This window comes from Phoca vitulina, unplaced genomic scaffold, assembly GCF_004348235.1.
Source record: "Phoca vitulina isolate PV1807 unplaced genomic scaffold, GSC_HSeal_1.0 scaffold67, whole genome shotgun sequence".
Taxonomy (NCBI): domain Eukaryota; kingdom Metazoa; phylum Chordata; class Mammalia; order Carnivora; family Phocidae; genus Phoca; species Phoca vitulina.
This window is the reverse complement of record NW_022589770.1, coordinates 11,369,615-11,385,386: the sequence shown is the minus strand read 5'-3', so window position 1 is coordinate 11,385,386 and position 15,772 is coordinate 11,369,615. Positions and strand designations below refer to the sequence as shown.

At 39.6% G+C, this 15,772-nt stretch overlaps 1 protein-coding gene across 49 annotated transcripts in view; it reads right to left on the bottom strand.

Moving 5' to 3' along the window:
* PTPRD (protein tyrosine phosphatase receptor type D) overlaps nucleotides 1–15,772 on the bottom strand; it is a 2,332,398-nt gene that overhangs the window by 804,429 nt on the left and 1,512,197 nt on the right. Inside the window, exon 10 of one of the 49 annotated variants that reach the window (XM_032392357.1) lies at nucleotides 958–1,088. The exons of the other annotated variants lie outside the window; for them this stretch is intronic. The gene's annotated coding sequence lies outside the window, so the exon portion shown is untranslated. The remainder of the gene's footprint in view (nucleotides 1–957; nucleotides 1,089–15,772) is intronic. 49 annotated transcript variants of the gene reach the window in all.

The window sequence follows — 15,772 nt, the reverse complement described above, 5'->3', positions numbered from 1 at the left end:
TTAGTAGGCTTTATAAAATTACCTCAGAGTAGCTTTGATAAATCAGAAAAATGAGATGGCAACCTTTCTGGAAGCTGAATTTCAGTGGCACTTAAAAGGGCTTATCATTGGTTTATAAAGAAGAAAATATAATATGGTTCATTTATTTACATATGAAGTTGGGTATTAAAGAGGGCATGTATTGAATGGAGCACTGGGTGTTATACGCAATGAATCATGGAACGCTACATGAAAAACTAATGATGTAATGTATGGTGATTAACATAACATAATGAAATTAAAAAAAAAAAAAGAACCGAACCTGAAATTATATGTGGAAATCAAATTGACTTCAACAGAAGGGAGGGGGGAACATAAATCCTTTTTGTAGAAGAACCTGATCCTGATGTCCTGTCATTGGATGCATACGTGTCATGAACACCAAGTGCTCACCCCCACATGGCTGACAGTTTTGCATCCACTACTGAAGAAAAGCCTGCTTGGTCCCAATCTGAACTGAAACTGTGGGGACAGATGAGGAAGAAAGGACACATAAAGACTAATCATTTAAAAGTAAAATATAATAAAATAATCCAGTCTATGTGAGACTATTGCTTTGAAAAGCACGCTAAAGAAAGCCTATTTAATGGCTCCTAACATTCCACTCTAATGAAATGAATGGCTCAATGTACCATTCAATCCTCATTCAGTGATATTTATTTCAGGATATTAATGAATATTTAATTTCAGTTCTATTTACTAGTAGAATAAAGCCTGAGCTGATAAAATAAGAAAATGATATGGTTACTAAAGCTAAAGGAAAATATTGCAGTTAGAAATGGGGATGGTAACTGAGGGGCATGGTCTTACTAGGCTAGCTAACACTGCCAATGGAGAAGTCAATAAGCAAATTAGATAGCAGGTTTAATTTTCCAAAGGGCACTGTAAACTGGTATGAGAGGCTTCACTTTCACTTACAGGAAGATGGCTTCAGCTGGGGTAGTTAAGAACTCAGCTTTTGCAGTCTGTTTAGGTTGGAGTCCCAGCATCGCCTGTTACTGTCTGGATAGTCTTTGGCAAGACACAAAAACAGCCCCCATCTCAGTTCCCTGTAAATCCAATGAAATGGATGACAACATTATCTACCTCTAAGAGTTGCTGTGAGGATGACATGAGACATTCACATAAAGCTCTTAGCCCACACTTGGCACCTGGCGAATACTCGAAAGTGTTTGCTACTATTATTGTCTTTGTTGTTGATCACATATTCGCAAGGCAATGGTGGTGATAAGGAGGAGTTAAAAGTTACTCAGTTTGCCAACAAACTCACAGCTTTCTCATAAATCAGATGAGATTGTTCTGCTAGAATTGCTTTCTAGATCAACCTTGGAACAATTTAGTGGTCGCTTTGTAAAAGTTGTTTTGGCAACCTGTGAATGGGGACCCCACCAAGGAAGCTCACTGCTACCCCTGGCAGTCAGCTTCCACAACCACACTCATCAAATACTGCATTCATCCAGGCAAAAAAAAAGAAAAAAAAAGAAAAAATCCAGGCTCTATCTTAACCCACGTGGGTGATATCAAGTTTTACTTTGATACAAAAAGAAAAATTCTCTCTTTTAGATTCTTTGCTAAAATTTGCAAGTAGAAATGTAGTCAATGAAAGTACTGTTCTCCTTATGCCTTGATCTATAAATTTCAAATTTGTTTCCACCTTAGCGTAACAGACATCTGGATGCTGCCTCTGCCCTACACATGCTGTTCTGTCCTAAGGGCGAGCTGCTGAGGCAGCTCTAAAGCCTGACCTTAGTCTGCCTGTATGGCAGAACATTTCTGCTTAAAAGTCTGAGGTCATAAGGCTTAGTATAAGAGTACACACTGGCAAAACTTTGTATACAGGCAGGCTGCTCTATATGAAGACCCATTTTATAAGCAACACTTTGTTTTGGAACAAGTGCTGTTCCCGATCCCAGAGCAATTGCCACTGGATCCCCATATTCATGAAAAATCCAGACAGTCACCTTGTTTTTTGAAAATTTGGGTTTCTTTCTATTATGCCTAACCATAAGAAAGTTACTGTGATGACAGATATGTCATATCACCTGTTTCTTACCATTAGAGGGTACAATTAGTGTTGCTGGGAATATGTGTGAGAAACCACAGTGCAATTTTGCATCTTCTTATTGCCTCAGCACATGTGTTGCAAGTATTTGCACTACTGGGTATTTACCCCAAAGATACAAATGTAGGGATCCAAAGGGGTACGTGCACCCGATGTTTATAGCAGCAATGTCCACAGCAGCCAAACTGTGGAAAGAGCCACGATGTCCATCGGCAGATGAATGGATAAAGAAGATGTGGTGTATATATACAATGGAATATTATGCAGCCATCAAAAAGAATGAAATCTTGCCATTTGCAACGATGTGGATGGAACTGGAGGGTATTATGCTGAGTGAAATAAGTCAATCAGAGAAAGACATGTATCATATGACCTCACTGATACGAGGAATTCTTAATCTCAGGAAACAAACTGAAGGTTGCTGGAGTGGTGGGGGTTGGGAGGGATGGGGTGACTGGGTGATAGACATTGGGGAGGGTATGTGTTATGGTGAGTGCTGTGAAGTGTGTAAGACTGTTGAATCACAGACCTGTACCTCTGAAACAAATAACACATTATATGTTAAAAAAAAAAGAAGAAGAAGAAGAAGAAGAAGAAGATAGTAGGAAGGGAAGAATGAAGGGGGGAATCGGAGGGGGAGACGAACCATGAGAGATGATGGACTCTGAAAAACAAATTGAGGGTTCTAGAGGGGAGGGGTGTGGAGGGATGGGTTAGCCTGGTGATGGGTATTAAAAAGGGCACATAGTGAATGGAGCACTGGGTGTTATACAAAAACAATGAATCATGGAACACTATATCAAAAACTAATGATGTAGGGGTGCCTGGGTGGCTCAGTCATTAAGCGTCTGCCTTCGGCTCAGGTCATGGTCCCAGGGTCCTGGGATCAAGCCCCGCATTGGGCTCCCTGCTCGGTGGGAAGCCTGCTTCTCCCTCTCCCACTCCCCCTGCTTGTGTTCCCTCTCTCGCTGTGTCTCTCTCTGTCAAATAAATAAATAAAATCTTAAATAAAAAAACAAAAACTAATGATGTAGGGGCACCTGGGTGGCTCAATTGGTTAAGCGACAGCCTTCGGCTCGGGTCATGATCCCGGGGTCCTGGGATCGAGCCCCGCGTCGGGCTCCCTGCTCTGCGGGAAGCCTGCTTCTCCCTCTCTTACTCCCCTTGCTTTGTTCCCTCCTCGCTGTGTCTCTCTCTGTCAAAGAAATAAAATCTTGAAAAAAAAAAACAAAACACCTAATTATGGTGTATGGTGATTAACATAACATAATAAAAAATAGAAATCCATTGTATCAAAAAAAGAACTATTTGCTAAAGGCATATACTTTGTGCTAGACTAGGTTTGGGGGACATAGTTGTGAATAACACAAGAACAGTCTCTCATGTCACTGAGATTAGTCATTTGATTAAAAAATATATGTTTATATTAAAACAAACACTGGCAAATACACTATGACATAGAATGAACATTTTGAATGCATGTTTCTGATAAAACAAGTACATCCAATTAAATTCTCCCTGAAGAACTTGCTCATGCCCTTCTACCAATGGTATATTCCAGTGAAAAAAACTGAAATGCAGAGGTTTACTGAATTAAAATATATGTTAATACACTTTGAAAACAAGATCATACGTGATCACCAGACTAATGCTTTACCTCTATACACCCAGTATCCTTAAATGCTTCCTCCCAAATCAAAGATAATTATCCTTTTTAAAGTACAGGATTGGCTCTAGTCTCCATTCCCATCCGACTCTTCAAACATTTTCACTCTCTCTTGCACTTACCTTCTTGTATCTCAATGAATTCTAGACCTTCTGAGCCCTGATTGTTTTGGAGAGTCTAGGGCTTTTGTTTGAGCACTTCTTAAGCTATTGTGTCTCTGCTTTCCCCTCCCTCACCCCTGCACTTAGCATCTCAAAAGCAGATGATGATCAACACCCACCAGCCAGGCTTCCCAGACTGACTCCTACTGGCAGAGCTGTTGAAGCCCTTGTTCCTGGGTGGGAGTGGCCTCCTGATGTACTGACAAGGACCGCAGGCAGGCACTTGGGAATTGATTGGTGCAGAATGTCTCACCAGTCAGTTGAGCTTAAAATTCATTCTGAGGAACTCAGGATGAAAGAGTTAACATGTGCTTGCTTCGACAGCACATATACTAAAATTGAAAGAGTTAACATAATGTGTTTTGTTTAAATGAGATCACTTTCAGAAACTTGAGGGTCGAATGTCATAGCAAAATCCCTGAAAATACTCTCCCTATCATTATTTTTCTTTGAGGAAACCATTTTGGAAGATTAATTTTAGACACTATTAGAGAATAAATTTTAATGTAAAATGGTTTAGTTGTTGATGAGACAGGGTTTGTTTTTCAGTTCATCAGCAAGATGGCACTTTGATAAATCACAGATTGCTCATTGCCTAAAGAGGCACATTGTGACAGTTTTCATCACAATGTGATACAAAGCAGCAAATGAAGCGGTACTCCAGGTCATGCCAGGGCCGCCGTGGTGGTGGCACCCACTGTGTTGCTAAGAACCAGGACGGGTTGTCACTTACTAACAATGTGTTCATTGTTCTCTGATCCCACCTGTGAGAGTAACTTTTTCATCAATCACTTAAGGACTGAATTTGATTTGGATCTTGCTGCTTATAAATAGTTGGATGAATGGAAGGTAGCACAGTCAGCCAGACTTCTTTAAAAGGAAATGTGCTATGGATTTTTTCCCTCCCTTGATGACTTAGGCTGAGTCTTTCTGTGTGGTAGCATGGGGTGCAAATGAAGAGCTGGTCACTGAGCAACTCTTGCTCTTGCTCATTTGCAGGAACCAGTTAATGCTAACTAGCTCCATGTCTAATCCTTTAACCAAGCTTTCTGGCAAATCAGAGTCATGGCATTAACTATGGGTATCTGATTTGAAAGCACATGTAAAGACTTCATCTCAGACTTCAAATTTCTCTTTCTGATGCACTGTTTATCTGCATTTTAACATGTATAACCCAATATTCATCCTAAATACTCAGGCAAAATTTTCTCTGAATCCAATTACGTAGTAAATATTGAGTACTTTCACTCCTTGATTTACTTTAAAGTCTCAAGGGGAAAATTATGATGTTCATATACTGGTTCAGATAGACTCTGGAATCCTAATGGGAGTAACTTCATGAGATTAATGCTAAAGACAAGTATGTGAACTATATTTTCAGAAAAAAAAAGAAAGAAAGAAAGAAGAAAGAAAAAAGAAAAGAGGAGTTATCAACCAACTTTATCACTGGGTGGTGGGGGAGACATAAATGGTACCAAGCGAATGGCATTTTTACCTTTCAAATACTGCTATAGCACTATGGGGCCTGTATATTTTATGGAAATGTCTAGGTCTTCACAAAACACTATTGATCTCATTTGTCTCATCCTGGTTTCTTCTGGGCTTTGGGAAAATGGGCCAACACTTATTTTCAAGGCTGACCTTATCTTTTCTGGCTGTTGAGTAGACTTTGCACTTCAGTTGATGAGGACATACGAGAAATGAACCAGATAAATTGCTTGATTAGAATCTTCATGAACCTGAACTGATGAGAAGGGCACACATTTACTTGTGAATTGAGAACCAAATACATCTTTCTGAGGCCCAGTGCTGACACACATATTTATGTCCCCCCACTGTGTACCACTTACTAATTGCAAACCTTGGGTTATTCCATATTACAGGATTTTTGCATCAGTATGTGGTGTTTGAAAATTGACCATGCTTCTCTTGCAAGGCTCATGTTAGTCTATAAGTGGAATTCTGGTTAGGGGAGCACTGGCCTTCCTTATGTACTTATAAGAGATGCAAAGGAGGGAATTAAACCTATAACTCAGCCAGTTTTGAAGTCTGCTTGATTATTATTTCTTCAATAGTATGAGCTTCTATGAATACAATAAGCTAACAAATATAAATTCTCCTTAATTGACAGATGAGATGAACAAAATCAGACAGACTTCACAGTTGTTTTTTTTTTTTTTATAAAGATGAAGTTACAGTTAGCCAGAATGGAATAAGCTTACATTCTTGGCACTATAGCCAATATTATAGGGGTATGTATGTGGGTGAGTGTATGTTTGTGTGTATGAATGTAGGTTTCGAGATTGATAAAGTAAGAAAGTTTTTTTTTTCCAAATTTCATACAGCTGAGAATTAAAAATGTGTATAAAAATTACCATGTTTCTTAAAACGTGAGAACTTCGGGCGCCTGGATGGCTCAGTTTGTTAAGCATCTGACTCTTGGTTTCAGCTCAGGTCATGAGCTCAGGGTCATGAGATGGGTCCCTGCATTAGGCTCCACACTCAGCATGGAGTCTGCTTGAGACTCTCTCTTCCTCTCCCTCTGCCCCTCCCCCTGCTTGTGCTTTCTCTCTCTCCCTCTCTCTCTCAAATAAATAAATAAAATCTTAAAAAAATAAAATATGGGAGCTTAGTTTCTCTATATGCTAGGTACAGAACTTAATATCAATGAATTTTGGCAGATTAATGTGATATATTTATTTTATTAAAAGTAAACAGTGATTCTAGATACACATTTATACATTCATATTTTGTATATTTTATGGAAGTGTCTAGGTCTTCACAAAACACTTCTTTCTAATATGAAATACATTTGATAAATAGATGTCAGAGTTTTAATACACTTCTATAGCCAATTATCTTCTAGAAAAGTCAGCATTCATTTAGTATAGTATCTAAAGCCAAAATGCAATAAAATTAGGGATAGAGAAGACAGAAATCTGTCTCAAACTACACCTTCTCATAGAATTTTAAAGCACCAGGAACTGGTTAAAAAAAATCTTATCTGATTTAAGTTGTTGACTATTGAAGTAGATCTATTATTGTTCAGCAAATATTCACTGATTCCACTCTTGTCCTCCCTGGAGGAGTATACTTCCCTGCCCCATTGATAATGAATTTAGCACGTCACTTGCTTTGGTCAATGGGATGTGCATAGATATGATATAAGCGTATCTCAGTAGAGTTTTGCACAGCTTGATTTCACTGCTTGCACTCTTGCATCAACCAGAAGGAGAGTATAATCCTAGTAGCTGCCGCTACTACAGACCATCAGAAAAACTCAGATCTGATCTTGAGCCTGGAACAGGCTGTCACAATGAATCACAGGCTTATGAATAAGACCTAATATTTTATTGTAATAAACAGATTTGGGGATTGTTTGTTGCTGCTTTAGACTGCTTTGGCTGCCATAACAAAATACCATAGACCAGGTAGCTTAAACAACATAAATTTATTTTCTCACATTTCTTGAGGTTGGGAAATCTAAGATCAAGGTTTCTGCAGGATTTGATTCCTGGTGAGGATTATCTTTCTGGCTTGTAGATGGCGATCTTTTCACTGTGTTTGTAAATAGTGAGAGAGAGCCAGCTCTCTGGTGTCTCTTCTTATAAGGACAATAATCCCATTGGATCAGAGTTCAACCTTCTGAAGACTTCATTTAACCTTAGTTACCTCTATAAAGGCCTTATTTACAAATACAGTCATCTTGGGGGTTTGGGGCTTCAACATATGAATTTTGGGAGGATGCTATCATTCAGTCCATCACAGTATTGTTGTAGCATAAGCTAATATTCGTATGATACTAAAGCTCGTCCCAGTTCTTTGCATCAGCTTATTCCTAAAACAGCAACAAATAAATCAGGAAAAAAAAAGAAAGAAAAAAAGGATGAGTGTGTTCTGGGCAATCAAAACAATGAAACTACTTTTGTTTATGTGTCTGTTTTTGTTTTAATACCATTTTCTGTATTTTATACCAACATAAACACTTTTTGTAAGTGGAAAATATTTTGTTATGTAAAATGATCAAATTCACTACATTTGGATGCATATATATATATTTTACTGTTGAAAACACAAACATCTCATTTTCTGGTGTGTGCGTGTGTGTGTGTGTGTGTGTGCTTGCAATATGAGATTTTATAGGTTTTTTTTTTTTTTTAAGTCTTCTCTGGGTACAATCTGATGAATGCAGAAATGCAAAAGGGGTATAGTCAAAATGTGATGGGATTTAGACACACAGAAATATCAGTTTATTATATAATCTGAAATGATTATTGCCTTAATGTATATGACTACTCCAAGGCATACTGAAGGATATTTTCCTCTTTTGATTTTAGAAGTGGGTAATGTATTTACCCCCTTTTTATTTTTTAGATGTAGCTACAATGCTCTTTTTTTAAATTAAATTGTGGGTTCCCATCACAGATTATCTTTGTACAGGAACTGGATCATGGTATGATGCAGCATATCATTTAGACGTGCTATCGAAATAGCAACAACCCTAGAATACAAGAATTTAGGGCACACTTACAAGTGATGGCGGGGCAGGTGAAGGCAAAAGAAGGGCTACTGGAAGTTCATGTTTTCAGAAGTAGATCTGTGGCCTACCAAGGTAGCACACATAGAGAGCCAGAATCATGATTTGATAGATTCAACTGAGAAATTAACCTGGAGTCATCTCAGGACTGCTTTTCAGTGGACACCCTCGCAGTAGGATTCGCGCTTCTAGCCTCATGCTCCAAGCTAAGACAGTGCTCTTAGGGCTGCATTCATCCTGAGAAGAAACCACCTTTGTTTTATATAAATGTGCTGTGTGTATCAGTGGTGGCTGTGAATCTGTGAATGATCCTGGACCAGCATCAAAAGCCTGTTGCAAGGTTAAGAAGTTACACTATGCTCCTGGTGTTATTCTTTGGGCATATTTTGAAAACCACTAATTTATCTGAACAAAGTGATTTGAACTGATATTCACAACCCTCTACAATGTGAACATTTTCCTCTAGCACAACAATGCAGAAGTCTATTCCCTGGTCCCTCCCTATGACTTGTCTCCCGCTTCAGCTGCCTTCAGTAGAACCTTCAGGATAAGCTTCCACCTTAGACTTTGTAACTTGGCCTTCCTATCTTAAACTCCTACAGCTTTACTATAAATTGATGAGGGATATGCTTTCAGCCTTAGACTTCTGTTTCTGAAGTGGACAAAATTTATCCACAATTCGTGTTTATTTACTCATAAAATAGATATCCCTTTTACCTAAGGCTCCATGAGAATCAAATACTTCATTCTGAAAGGGTCCTGAGAAAAGCAATCTTTGTGCCAGATATGTACATGACTTAGAGTCATTTTGACAAACTATTATGTTTATCTTCTTAGGCTTTTAGACTTATTTCCAAATAAAAATACCTTCAATCTATTTTAGAATGCAGAAAAAGTAATTTTGTTATGTTTTTGCCCCAATTTTCATTCTTTTCCTTCTGAGATATTTATATTTACCTTAACATTTTTATGGTAAAGGCCCCTAAATGGCTTTAAACTGAGATTTGTCTGCCACAAAGAAAATACTTTTATACAAATATGTATTAATTAAGAAGCTCCCAGAACTAAGAAATCAATTTAAAATTGATTTTTTATTAAAACCATTAAAATGGTTATAACCAACATATAATTGATTAGACTAAATTGTAGAAATAACCAACAGAGGGGGGGAGGAGCAAGATGGCAGAGGAGTAGGAGACCTAAATTTCCTCTGGTCCCAGGAATTCAGCTGGATAGGGATCAAACCATTCTGAACACCTATGAACTCAAAAGGAGATCGAAGAAAAGAATAGCAACAACTCTCTGAACAGGAAAGGGACCACTTTCTGGAAGGGAGGACGTGCGGAAAAGTGAATCCGAGGCGATATTCGGGAAGATAGACGGGGGGGAGGGGGCCTCTGTCAGCCACTACCGGCAAGTGATAGAGCCGCGGAACACAAAATCGGAACTTCTTGAACTCAGCTCTGCTGAGGGACATCACCCAGTGGCTAAGTAGGGGGTGGAACCCTCGTGGGACAGTGTGGTCTCAGGACCCTCGGGGTCACAGAAAGACCGGGGGTGCCTGAGTGCGGCAGAGCTCCCAGGTATCGGAGCAGGGAAGCCGGCTGCAGAGAGGGAGCCGAGGAGACGGGCTCTCAGCTCGGGGTTGCCATAAACCGTGATCTGCGGCACAGTCGGGCCACTGTTCCTCCAGCAGGGACCCCACAAGCGGCAGATCCGGGCAGACCCCCCCTTCCTCCCCAGGAAGGAGTGGTGCGGGAATGCACAACAGGAATCTGCTGGGTTTGGAGACTCCACACAGGGTCATGTGCCAGAGATAGAAACGCTTGGTCACAGGCCCGGTGAGCATGGACTGCGGCCAGGGACTGGAGAGACGGGAGTGATTGACTGCTTTTCTCTGGGGGCGCACTGAGGAGCGGGGTCGAGTTCTCAGCTCCTCTGGGGCGGAGATTGGGAGGCCACCATTTTCACTCTCATCCTCCAAAGCTGTACAGAACACTTGCAGGGAACAAAAGCTCCCCAGCGCAAACCCACAAACCCGAGCAGATTACTTAGCCCAGACCCGGCAAGGGTTGTGCAATTCCGCCTTGGGCAAAGACATTTGGGAACCACAGAAACAGGCCCCTCCCCCAGAAAATCAGCAAGATCAGCCAGCCAAGACCAAGTTTACCAATCAATGAGAATGGCAGAACACCAGTGCTAGGGGAATACTGCACATAGAATTCATGGCTTTTATCAAAAGGAATGAGATCTTGCCATTTGCAACGACGTGGATGGAACTGGAGGGTATAATGCTGAGCGAAATAAGTCAAACAGAGAAAGACATGTATCATATGACCTCACTGATATGAGGAATTCTTAATCTCAGGAAACAAACTGAGGGTTGCTGGAGTGGGGGGTGGGGTGGGAGGGATGGGGTGACTGGGTGATGGACACTGGGGAGGGTATGTGTTCTGGTAAGCGCTGTGAATTGTGCAAGACTGTTGAATCTCAGATCTGTACCTCTGAAACAAATAATGCAATATATGTTAAGAAAGAAAAAAAGAAGAAGAATGTAGCAGCAGGGGAAGAATGAAGGGGGGGAAATCGGAGGGGGAGAAGAACCATGAGAGACGATGGACTCTGAAAAACAAACTGAGGGTTCTAGAGGGGAGGGGGTTGGGAGGATGAGTTAGCCTGGTGATGGGTATTGAGGAGGGCACGTTCTGCATGGAGCACTGGGTGTTATGCACAAACAATGAATCATGGAACACTATATCTAGAACTGATGATGTAATGTATGGGGATTAACATAACAATAAAAAACATAAAAAAATAAAAATAAAAGCAATGCACAGAAATCAGTGGCATTTCTATACACCAACAACAAGACAGAAGAAAGAGAAATTAAGGAGTAGATCCCATTTACAATTGTACCCAAAACCATAAGATACCTGGGAATAAGTCTAATGAAAGATGCAAAGAATCTGTACTCAGAAAACTATGAAATACTCATGAAAGAAATTGAGGAAGACACAAAGAAATGGAAAAACATTCCATGCTCATGGATTGGAAGAACAAATACTGTGAAGATGTCAATGCTACCTAGAGCAATCTACACATTCAATGCAATCCCCATCGAAATACCATCCACTTTTTTCAAAGAAATGGAACAAATAATCCTAAAATTTGTATGGAACCAGAAAAGAGCCCGCATAGCCAGAGGAATGTTGAAAAAGAAAAGCAAAGCTGGTGGCATCACAATTCTGGACTTCAACCTCTATTACAAAGGTGTAATCATCAAGACAGTATGATACTGGCACAAAAACAGACATATAGATCAATGGAACAGAATAGAGAGCTCAGAAATGGACCCTCAACTCTATGGTCAACTAATCTTTGACAAAGCAGGAAAGAATATCCAAGGGAAGAAAGACAGTCTCTTCAACAAATGGTTTGGGAAAATTGGACAGCCACATGCAGAAGAATGAAACTGGACCATTTCCTTACACGACACACAAAAATAGACTCCAAATGGTTGAAAGACCTCAATGTGAGACAGGAGTCCATCAAAATCCTAAAGGAGAACACAGGCAGCAACCTCTTGGACTTCAACTGCAGCAACTTCTTCCTAGAAACATCGCCAAAGGCAAGGGAAGCAAGGGCAAAAATGAACTATTGGGACTTCATCAAGATAAGAAGCTTAGCACAGCAAAAGGAACAGTTAACAAAACCAAAAGACAACTAACAAAATTGAGGAGATATTTGCAAATAACATATCAGATAAAGGGCTAGTATCCAGAATCTATAAAGAACTTACCAAACTCAACACCCAAAGAACAAATAATCCAATCAAGGAATGGGTAGAAGACATGAGCAGACATTTTTCCAAAGAAGACATCCAAATGGCCAACAGACATATGAAAAAGTGCTCAACATCGCTCGGCATCAGGGAAATCCAAATCAAAACCTCAATGAGATACCACCTCACACCAGTCAGAATGGCTAAATTTAACAAGTCAGGAAACAACAGTTGTTGGCAGGGATGTGGAGAAAGGGGAACCCTCCTACACTGTTGGTGGGAATGCAAGCTGGTGCAGCCACTCTGGAAAACAGTATGGAGGTTCCTCAAAAAGTTGAAATAGAGCTACCCTATGACCCAGCAATTGCACTATCGGGTATTTACCCCAAAGATACAAACGTAGTGATCTTTAGGGGTACATGCAGCCCGACATTTATAGCAGCAATGTCCACAACAGCCAAAGTATGGAAAGAGCCAAGATGTCCATCGACAAATGAATGGATAAAGAATATGTGGTATGTATATGCAATGGAATACTATGCAGCCATCAAAAGGAATGAAATCTTGCCATTTGCAACAACGTCAATGGAACTGGAGGGTATTATGTTGAGTGAAATAAGTCAATCAGAGATAGACATGTATCCTATGACAGCACTGACATGAGGAATTCTTAATCTCAGGAAACAAACTGAGGGTTGTTGGAATGGTGGGGGGTGGGAGAGATGGGGTGGCTGGTTGTTAGACTTTGGGGAGGGTATGTGCTATGGTGAGCACTGTGAATTGTGTAAGACTGTTGAATCACAGACCTATACATCTGAAACAAACAATACATTATATGTTAAAAAAAAGAAGAAGAAGAAGATAGGAGGAGGGGGAAATTGAAGGGGGGAATCGGAGGGGGAGACGAATCATGAGAGACTATGGACTCTGAGAAACAAACTGAGGGTTCTAGAGGCGAGGGGTGTGGGGGGATGGGTTAGCCGGTGATGGGTATTCAAGAAGGCACATACTGAATGGAGCACTGGGTGTTATACACAAACAATGAATCATGGAGCACTGCAACAAAAACTAATGATGTAATGTATGGTGATTAACATAACATAATAAAAAAAAAGATACATGGAGAAAGAAAAAAAAAAAAGAAATAACCAACAGAGTATCAGTATATGTATGACTGAGATTGGGGGTATTTACTATAATGATTCTCGGTGGCATGACATATTTTTGTTCACATCAAAATCCTCAGCAGGTATTCCAGATAGAGTCATCTTTTATTTCACCCCAGACTCCTTCCATCTTGTAGCTCTATCTTGTCAAGAATCTTTGCCTAGAAGTGTTACTCATCACCTCTGTCCATATTGTATTGGTGCAAATGAGTAATACGGCTTCAAGAGGCAAGGAGTCAAGAAAATATATTCCCTGCCTAAGCAGCTGCTTCTCAGGAACAGTATCATGCTTCTCTGCTACATGGTGGTTAACCAAAGCCTCTCAGCATATTCTTTGATTTTTAGATGAGGATAAGTAGCAAAGATATTCATCTATTAACCTCTTTTCTGTGAGAGCATAAAGAATTAGTGGTCATAAGATATAATTGGAAAGCTAACTTCGCTTTCATATGTAGGGCACTTTCTTTCTATTTATATTTAATTTGCTAAAGTGATCATGAGATGAAGAGAAAAGAATATGTCGTTTTTATTTGGGCTCAAAGCCAGGCAGCTTAGCAGTAGAGATTTAATTTTTAAATTTAATTTTAATTAAAATGAGAGGCTAGAGATGTAACAAAATTCAAGAAATGGAAATTAAAAAATAAAATCCTGGGGGAGCACACACTTAAAGATTCATGCAGGCTTCTGAATGAAAATATCAGCATTTCACATTATTCTCCTCACATCTCTTGGTGATAACGATACAGCTATACATTGGCATCTGTGGCAAAATTATAGATACATTTAAAATATGTTTTAGATAAATACATATACACTTGTGTATTATACTACACTCTTAAATAAGAAACTATGTATTACAATGGTAATGGTAACATTATTGCATAAGCTACACACAGATATATATCATAATTAGCTAAATTTTTCAATTTTCCCATATCTTCATGAAATGGGCCTCAGCTTATTAATTTATAGCAGTGCCTGAAAAGGCATTTCATTTTGAGATTCTTTGTCTTGAATCCTAAAAGAGCATCAGGATAACATGGGAAGAGACTTAGCATTGTCAAAGGAGGAAATATGAAATCCAGGCCTTTAGAAGATCTTCAACTACTCTCTTGCTGATTATCTGAGCATCCAGTGCCCTATTGGACTTGGTCATTTGGCATAGAAAATTATCTGCGGTGACATTTTTCCCTGTGCACACACCGAGGCTGCTAAATTCTGCTGAACACTGCTAAAAAATATCACTCAAAGGGGTAAATGGTGCCAATATACACTCATGATCACTAATCTCTCCCAGGATCTCAAGAGTATCTGGGAATCCTATTCGCCTTCCATTACAGAACTTAATTCCCATTCCGTGCAGATAACATTTCAAACCTTCCCAACTCTTCTCAAATCTTCAGCTCATCCATCTCCTCTCTCAAATCCGGAAGATTACTTAAAACCAGTGGGGAAACACTCTTGGACTTCTCACTGTCTAGGCTATAACTGGCATCCATCTTTTCCCTTCTTGTTGGAATGAAGAGGAGTTGGCTTTCCAACTGGCTAATTGATCTACCATCTATCTATATTCTGGAACCCTTTCCCTCTGGGTTGCTTAGAAATATAGTAAATTCTCCACCTTCCATCTGTTTGTATCTTGAATTTCTCCACTTCTGGATAAGTCTCAGAATTTCATCATGCATGGTTTACCAAAAACAAACAAACAAAAGAACACCAACAACAAAACGCCAAAACATTTTCCAATCTAAATTCCCTCAGCAAATACTACTGTTGTCTCCCCTTTGCAGTCAAAAGTTTTGAAGGTGTTATCTATAATTTCTGTCTCAATTTCCTGAAGACATAAAATGTTATTTCTTCCTGCAGTATGCCATTGACCTAGCTCTCACACAGGCTATCAATGCTTATGTATTGCAAAATATGGACACTCTTCAGTTATCTTGCTTGACTTCATAGATGCATCTGATATTGTTGGAATCTTTTTTTCATAAACTTATCTTTTCTTGCCTCCTATAGTATGACTCTCTCTTGATTTGCCTCCTTTCTCTCTGGCCTCTCCACATAATCCTTTGAATGATCCTTTTGCTCTACTTCCATTTTAAATATTGATGACCATCAAGGCTCATTGTAGTCTTTTTCTCTACTTCACTGTTAAGGACTTATTGAAGTTAATTGAGGAGCCCCTTGGTAAATTCATCTACTCCAAAAGCTTCAAAAACTATTTTCAAACTGATGACTCCCAAGTCTACTCATCCAGCACAGACTTCCTTCCTAGACTCCAGGTCTATGTATCCAACTGCTAGCTAAACATTTCCATGTGTATATGCCAGGGATACCCTAAGCCAAAATGTTGACAAATG